This window comes from Condylura cristata, unplaced genomic scaffold, assembly GCF_000260355.1.
Source record: "Condylura cristata isolate star-nosed mole 26May11 unplaced genomic scaffold, ConCri1.0 scaffold00004, whole genome shotgun sequence".
In the NCBI taxonomy this organism is placed as follows: Eukaryota; Metazoa; Chordata; class Mammalia; order Eulipotyphla; family Talpidae; genus Condylura; species Condylura cristata.
In genome coordinates, this window is record NW_004567105.1 from 64,531,436 (window position 1) to 64,539,562 (window position 8,127).

The window sequence follows — 8,127 nt, forward strand, 5'->3', positions numbered from 1 at the left end:
AAACTGGTATTATATAGCCAAAACATAATCCTTAATATCTTTTCATAGAAAATAGTTCGTATAATTTCTATTTAGTGCTTACTAATTTTCAATATATTAAAATAAATTAGTAAAGTGTTTGAAAACAACAAGGCCTGTAAATACAACAGACTCAAATTTTAGATTGGGGGGTTGAATTTTGCTTTCCAATTTTCTTTGTCCCAGGATTTATTTTTTTCCTTTTACTGATACCTGACAGGTCTCCACTTCTAATATTTGTAAAAATGTATTTCTTGTAGATTAGCAGTAATAAAGTTTATTCAAATATCTAATTCCTGAGTCTGAAGTTCTCAGAATCTAACTTTTGCTAAGTTCTAAAGTATGATTCCCCAAACTTATGTGACAAATTTGATTTGTATAAAAATAGCTTCAAACTACAAGTAGTTTCTAAATATTACAAAAACTATACACGTAGAAAGGAACTATACAGACATAGATATTTACTGGTAAAAGTTACTGCTAAAATACATAACCGTAATCATATACTGTTGAACCTCTGCAACTGGCGAGTTCTCAGGTCATTCCATTTTGTCAGCAAACTATATTCTTTCTGACTGAACATCAGAAACCTTAAAAACAACCACCCCCAAATAGTAGCCTTTTAATGAAGTAGATGAAAACAGGCAAAAGTTCTGGAAACCCTATGGAAAAATAACAGACCTCCCCAGAGCCTGATGTTACACCTCATAGATTTTAACAGCCTCGCTGTCCTCTGTTTTACACACTCTGCCAGTAGGTTTCTCCTGCCAGACATGACCTGAGACTTAAAAAAAATGAAAAATTATGCCATAATATACTTAAAATCTTGCATATTCTACAGGAACTGGAAGAGACATTTGCCAAGGCGATGATTTAAATTTATAAAAAAAGCAAATGAAAACCTGCTTAGCAAAGAGACCATTGGCTTCATTCACTTACGGGAGACAAAGAACTCAAGCTGGTAACCAGGCTGTACCCCACCCAGCAGTCTGGGAGGACATAATGCACCCCACACTGTCACAGGGGTAAAGCAGGATTTCAGCTACTACAACACCCTATGTTCCCTCTGTGGTCATTTTCTACCCAGACAACAAGCAGCAACTCACTTTTAGAAAACACCCAAGAATGTTTCTTTCTCAGAAATACTACCATCATAATCACTGCTCTTTCAGGGATGTAGATTTTAAGGAATTACACCTACAACTTTAAAATTGAGATTCCATTACTTATCATTCAATGGGAAATTTTGAAAGGGGAAAAAAAGATTCAGCTTTCCGAACGCATGGCTACTCCTCTGTTCGGTTGTTCTTAAAAATAATTTATGCAAAGCAGGCTTTTCTCTAAATATACTGTGCTCTCTCATATACACATTGAAAATAATATTTGCATACAGCGAGTGTATGCACTGATACACACATGGTAAAAAGTTAAAAAATATGGACTGCATAAATCAGTAGCTGATTTTAAATACACACCAACTTAAACAGATTTGTTTGCAATTTCTAAATTCTTCAGGTAGAAAAGATCTTTCTTGCTGGCTGTGGTTCTAGAAGATGTTTATACTCTAGAGCGTGCAGAAATGCTTCTCCATATAAACAAAGAAAGAAAGACTCCAGGATCTTGGTATTCTAACCTTGCCTTTGCTATTAAATATCCACCCGAAGAATGTGATGGAGACAGCCAAATCAGTCTGTCATGCTACAGTAAACATGATATTTTGTGTGCTGCCCAAGACATTTTTTCTCATGAATATAAGTTGCCTGCCATTTATTATGAGATTCCCCCCACCCCGATTGACACCCCATTATGTATATTCAGTCAAGCTCAAACAAGATTTCAAGTGATCAATATACTATTTGTGTTGAAAGTCTATTAGCAGCTCTAGCAATACACTGTGCAAAGGAACAAAAATGGAGAGATATTTAGTGAACTGAATTAAATGGAAATCCATGTTGGAAGCGGGGGCTGAAAAGGGGGGCAGAGAAACCAGGGGAAAGAGGCAGGGAAGATATTTTTCCTAGCTTTCTAGAAGCTGACCACTAATGCAATGCATTAAATGTCTAACAATTTTTCAAAACCATCTTAAACTACAGGTTGAGGTTTCTAACAAAGCAGGAAGGGCTTCCTTTCTGAGACTAATTCCTCCCATGAAGAACCATACTTGGAAGTGTGTGATGTCCAGAAGCAGGCAGACCCAAGCTTGGGAAAGATAGAAAATCCCCAGGTTCCCAACATCTTTGCATGAATCAGTGATGGCCTCCTGCATACTTTAACACTTTGCATTTTATAACCAAATTGCACATGATATTCATCAGCAGAGCCAAACAAATGTTTCATTTAATATACATGGTAGGAAAGCTCACTCAGTATTGGACAAAGGGTTTCATCGAGCACAAAAGAACTCTGCTCCTAAGACAGGGATGGTTTACATATTGGAATGTATCTGCCTGACACAGAAGATTAGAATAAGCAGGGCTACCCAGAAAGGTGGGACATCTGGGGAAGTGTCAATTGTACAACCACGAAAAATAATGTGTAGGGACAGGCAGAGAAGAATGCCAGCTGACAGCTGTGACGGCGGCTGCATAGAATTACATTGCATGGGGCAATGAACAACACTGCTTTAAGTTAAGCATCTTTCCCCTCGGACCCAAGGGGCTAGCACCTCCTTCCAGAGTCTTTTTTTGTGAAACTAGAATTTCAGATAGCAAGAATGAAAATGAGAATAGTTCTGCAAAGAGTCCAGAATTATCAATATTTGATTATTTGGTTCACTGCACTTACAGTTTGAACCACTCCCAGGCAGAAGAGTGCAGTCACCATCCACAGTAGCAAAGGAAAACCTGCAACACCAAGATGTTTACATCGTTAGCACTCTGGAGAGCTCCCAAATTCCATGAGTAGCCAAGAAGATTTATAGAAATTTGACCAAAGGAGATGCATCCTCAACTACAACTGGACAAAAGCTGGTTCTAGTATTTTTAGTTTTAAAACCTAGAGCATGAACACTTTTAAAACAGGCAATTGAAAAGCAGAAACATTGATTGCAGAAGATATTTTACAATATAAACCATTACTTTTGTGATTGTCTCTTCTTGGAGGTCCTAACTGCTAAGGTATTCCAAGCATAGTACAGAATTCACCATCCATATGACAGAAACAAAAACCCTCCCCTGTGCCCCAGTTCTCTCCCCCAAATCAATAACTGCATAACCCTAAATAGCAATTCTAGTTCTTGTAGAATTGAATGTGCTCTATGTAGGAGGCAAAAGTGTATACATCAAAGTGCATTCTTTAAGTGTGTAGTGATGTATGTCCAAGTATTTAATGTCATATAATTTTAAAAGAACAAGTTTCCAATGTTTTTTTAAAGGCAATTCCAAACCACCCCAATCCAATACTCATTCATCCCAAATTATGTGCATATATTAATTTTCAACTACTTAGAGCTAATGATATTATTAACATTACTGACCCTACAACTGTCTGTAATAAGTGAATGAATAACGTGTATTTTCACCAATTTCTTTGAAAAACATATGTAAGCTGATATCCTCAAGTGGAAAATAGTAGATTCTTGGAGGTCAACCCTAAAAGCAGACAGACATCAATCAGATGCCCTTTCCATCTTGCAAGACTCTAGTGTCCTACAAATTCCCACTGTACCTAACACCATCTCCTGTGGTTAAGAGAAAAATGAGGTTTGTTGGCAAGTGCAAGTAACCCAGGTATTTATTCAGCTACCGCATTCACTGTGCTGGAAGGTGAGTTTTCTGGAATGTTCTTCAAACAATGCTATGTACATATTTACTGTTGGAACTCAAAAGGGTACTGTTCTGGAAACTTCTTACATTGCAATTAACTGTGCAAGTAGGCAGGGCTAACTTCGACAAAATAATCCGTGTAGATCTTAAGGGAAGACCCTCTTTGAAATCAGGCTGCTTGTGTATGAGCAAAGCGCCAGAACAATCTACACGTTGCTTCTTGAAGCCAAAGCTGAAATCTCCTTTGAGTTTAGAATGACCAGCAACTGCAGGCAATTTACCTGATTGCATGTTCCTGGTGATATTTCAACACCTTCCAGGTGCTAGGATTTGTAGGTATGGCTTGTGAATTTAAAGGAAAATAAGAGAGAAGGAAAACAGCAGAAGTGGTTTCAGCAGTTTTGAATTTGCTTTAGTTCCAACGAGAACAAGCAATTTGCACCTGGGGCCTCACTGAACATGGAATGACCGTTGAGCTACTTACTGCCCACTGGCCACCTCCAGATTTAGAAATGCATTAATACATGCTAGTCATCAAGGGAAAGTATCATCTTCTCTCCTTTAAATGATGTGTTTGTCTTAAAAGTGAATGGTAACAGTAAATGGGCATCCTTTTGAAAATCTTGTTTTTTAAAGAAGAAAAGAAAAAGGTCTCTCTCACTGGGTCTCGCTCTTCCCAGGGGCCAGACCCATTGTCTGCAGTAGACAGGCGGGTAACATGGCCGTGATGATGACGAGTTATGATTTTTTAGTGCGTCCTTATAAATTTAAGAATTTTTGTAAATTTATGAAGGTCTCTTTCTGCTGAACTGCTTAAAACATTTCCTTTTCTGTAGATCTGCAATAAGCTTTAAAATCTGGTTGCAGAAATGACTTTCCTCTAATCTGACGTGACATGACTGGGTTCTGATGGAAGAACCAAGCTTATTCATCTGTTCTCTGCTCTGTTTATGAATCTCTGTTCTGAGATGCCAAGCGCTTATCTATTCCTCAAAGAGGTTTATTGCCTAGAAATGAGTCCTTTCTTTAAAAAAGGAAAAAGCCATACTTTTAAGAACACCCGAGCAAGAACCATTCTCTTAGGCTTTGCTATGTGCTTTGGTATTTGTCCTTCCGATCATGTCATCTAGCCTCAGGATGTTAAAATGTGGAAGCAGTTCTCACTTCATATTCCCATTCTATCAAGATTAACCTCTCAAAGTTAAATGGATATTTTATCAAGCTGATGGGTGAAAACAGGAACACTATGCTTTTCAAGATCTACTTATCGGGTAAAACTTATACTCAAATTTTTAGTTATTATTTAAATAAACACAAAACCCAATTCTAGAATTTGCCTCTCTCTGCACCACTGCAACTGTTGGAATTCCTTTTCTGGCCTTTCATGCAGATACTCAGAAACAGGGTGGGGCTCTCGGGTCTCCCATGCAATGTTAAGAGTCCGTGCTGTAAAGAAAACTCAATGAATCGTTGGTATTGCAGTTTTTCAGTGTCCTTCACAGACACCTTTGAAATCCTCATGTTAGGAGTGCCACTACTTCTAATGTTAAGATTTAGATTGAAATCTTTGTGTCAAGCCAAACGTGCTGTGCACAAACGCAGATGATAGGTATTGAAATGAAGGTGCAAGTCAAGGAATCAGTGGGGAAACCCTTCCTGAAGAGAGAGAGGAGACTAGCTTCCCTGGTCCTCATGTCTCTGTTGAAGCTTTTTTTCTGCTTCCTTTTTATTTTAAGAGCGGGTATAGTTCTTAGCACCTCAGGTAAAATCCAACCCTGCTAAGCCATGCTGGCTCCCTTATGAGTCAGCAGGCCACTGGGCATTTCAGACAGTGCAGCCCAGCATAAATGAGCAGGAGCTGTCTCTGGACACACCCATTTTACTAATCCTGACTGATCTTTAAAAAAAAAAAATTATTTCCATGCTACTTGGTTTCTAATCTCAGAACTTGCATCAAAAACTGCACCCCTCCATCTCCACCAAAGATTCAGGTTCCAGTGAGCACTAATCCTCTGGCTCTTATATTGACAGCAGTTGGATTAAGGTTTATTTCTTCTTTGATGGGCCACTCCTGTTTCTTTTTCTCTAGTCTGCATGTTATCAGCTTGACATTTCCTTCAGTGGCATATGACAAATCAAACTGGCCATCATTGCACTCGAAGGAGGATATTTTCTATTTCCTAGGACTATTTCTTCACTCCTTTTACAACTATGGACACACCACACACACACACACACACACAAGAATGTCTTGGATATTTTTTGGGGGGAGAGTGGAGGAGATGTTGGTAAGGGATAATAAATGGCTACAACTCTCCCTCAAGAAAGAAAAAACAACCAACAGCCATAAAGCCAAGAGCACAGTGTCAAAATATAATTTTAAATACCCACACCTACACCTTAAATTTAAGCATTCACCCCCAAACCGCAGATATTAGCTTTCTAAAACTTTACCAAAACCCGAATTATTTTCCATGTCTTTTTTTTTTTTTGCATGATTCAGCACTTTTAATACTAATTTTTGCCAAGAAATTAAAGAAATTTCTTCTGGGTTCCTAAAGAACTCACACACTTTTAGTGAGCCACTTGCTCTCCTGCAGGTGATATGACAGGCTCATATCAGAAATGGTGGGGAGGAGGGAAGGGTGTTACCCGTTTGCTGCGGTAACATTTGGTGACCACCTCTGAACAGTGCAATGCCTCTCCCCGGCATCTAAGTGGCTTTGGGGGACGGAATGACCCACCGCAGAGGCGTCACCCCATCTCAGGTTCACCCTTCTCACCCAGGAGCCACACACGCAGGCACACTCCAATGCACCTGTGCAATCTCCATCAGCTGCAGCTACACGCTCCCACCTGATGTCTTTTCAACCTTTGTCAAGTATCTCAATACAAGAATTTCCCGAAGCCCTTCCCCCAAAACCAGGCTTTCGCGGGAGCCCCCAACCCGCAGGAACAGGAAAAAGCCACCGAGATGGTGAGAAAAATGGCTCTGCAAACTTAATCTGCACGGCCCCGCACGGCCCCGCACGGCCCCGCGCAGTCCCGCAGCATCCCACGCCCGCAATGCACACTCACCTGCCGGTAGGAGAGCCGCGCGCCCCAGGGGCCAACCTTTCGTCTCGAATTCCGCCCGCGAGCCTCCACGCTGGGCGCCGGAGCGCCCTCCAGGGTGACGAGGACCGCGGGCCGGCTCTGGGCTGGGCGGCAGGACGCCGGAGGAGGAGCGCGCCCGGGAGGGTCCGCGCCGAGCCCGAGCGAGCGGGCGAGCCGGGCGGGAGGGGCCATTTGTAACCGAGCAGACGCTACCACCGCCCCTTACTCGCGGGGGGCGGGGGCGGGCGGTCAGGTGACGGCGGCCCACCCTCCGCCGCGGAGCCGGGTGGTTCCGGCCCAGGAGGAGCCCCCTGGCGCGCTCTGATTGGAACTCCCGCTGCAGTGCGGGGGAGGGGGCACGTGACGGCCGGGCCCCGCGGCCCCGCGCGCCCCACCCCGCTGGGCACCCCATCTTCCTGCTGGAAAAGCCGGGGGACACAGGGAAGGCGGGGGAGCACGTGGGGTGCAGGAGAGCCTACCAGCCCCTAAAGCTGTCTCACCGGGTGCTCCCGCCGGCTGAACCCGGAGAAGGAATGGCTCCCCCGCAGCCGGCTGGCCTCCGTCGCGCTCACGCCCTCCCCTTAGCCGCAGGACCCTCCCTTTAGCCGCAGGACCCTCCCCCAACACCTCCAGGCCCGGCCACTCTATAGACCACCGCCATTCCACAGATGCCAGTGGCACTTAGAAGTGTGTTTTGTTTGTTTTCTCTCGGCACGCCGGCACGCTGTGCTAGAGAGAATCCACCGACGAGACGTTGCAGACACCGCCCAGCTCCGAGGCCCGGGGGACCCCGACCACACCCAAGGAGGTCTAACGACCCCAACCCCCGGGTGTCAGGTCACGGAGGGATCAAGGCCGGTCCTCTCGGGTGGGGGAGGAGGAGTCCAGGAGCTGCGGGTCTTGGGTCTTCCCTAAACAAGCCCGGGGGAGGGGGAGAGGGCGGTCATCAGGGTGCGAACCCATTTCTAAGCCTTTGGGAGCCCGTCGCTAGTAATAAAGGTCAAATGAAAACAACTGCGCTAGTCGTGCCGGCAGGGACGCGCGGCACGGTCGTGGGAAACCGGGTTATTAATCTTCCGTAATGAACGTTCCTCTTCTAGTGTGTAAGAATGGGGTAGTGCAGGAACCCTCCGGAGGTGCGCACCTTTGTAAAGCATCACTGCTCCCCCCCAAGCGAGTGAATTCCGCAGCCTCTTCCCCCACCTTTCTAGGGCCCTGTCTCCCGCTGCACCCCCCTAGAAGGCAGGAA

General features: G+C 44.0%; 1 long non-coding RNA gene across 2 annotated transcripts in view; it reads right to left on the minus strand.

Moving 5' to 3' along the window:
• Positions 1 to 7,028, minus strand: part of LOC105854747 — a 102,198-nt gene extending 95,170 nt beyond the window's left edge. For both annotated transcript variants that reach the window (XR_001146271.1, XR_001146272.1), the window contains exons 1-2: positions 6,861 to 7,028; positions 2,803 to 2,861 (exon numbers count right to left, since the gene is read on the minus strand). This is a non-coding gene — a long non-coding RNA (uncharacterized LOC105854747). The remainder of the gene's footprint in view (positions 1 to 2,802; positions 2,862 to 6,860) is intronic.
• Positions 7,029 to 8,127: the final 1,099 nt, after the last annotated feature.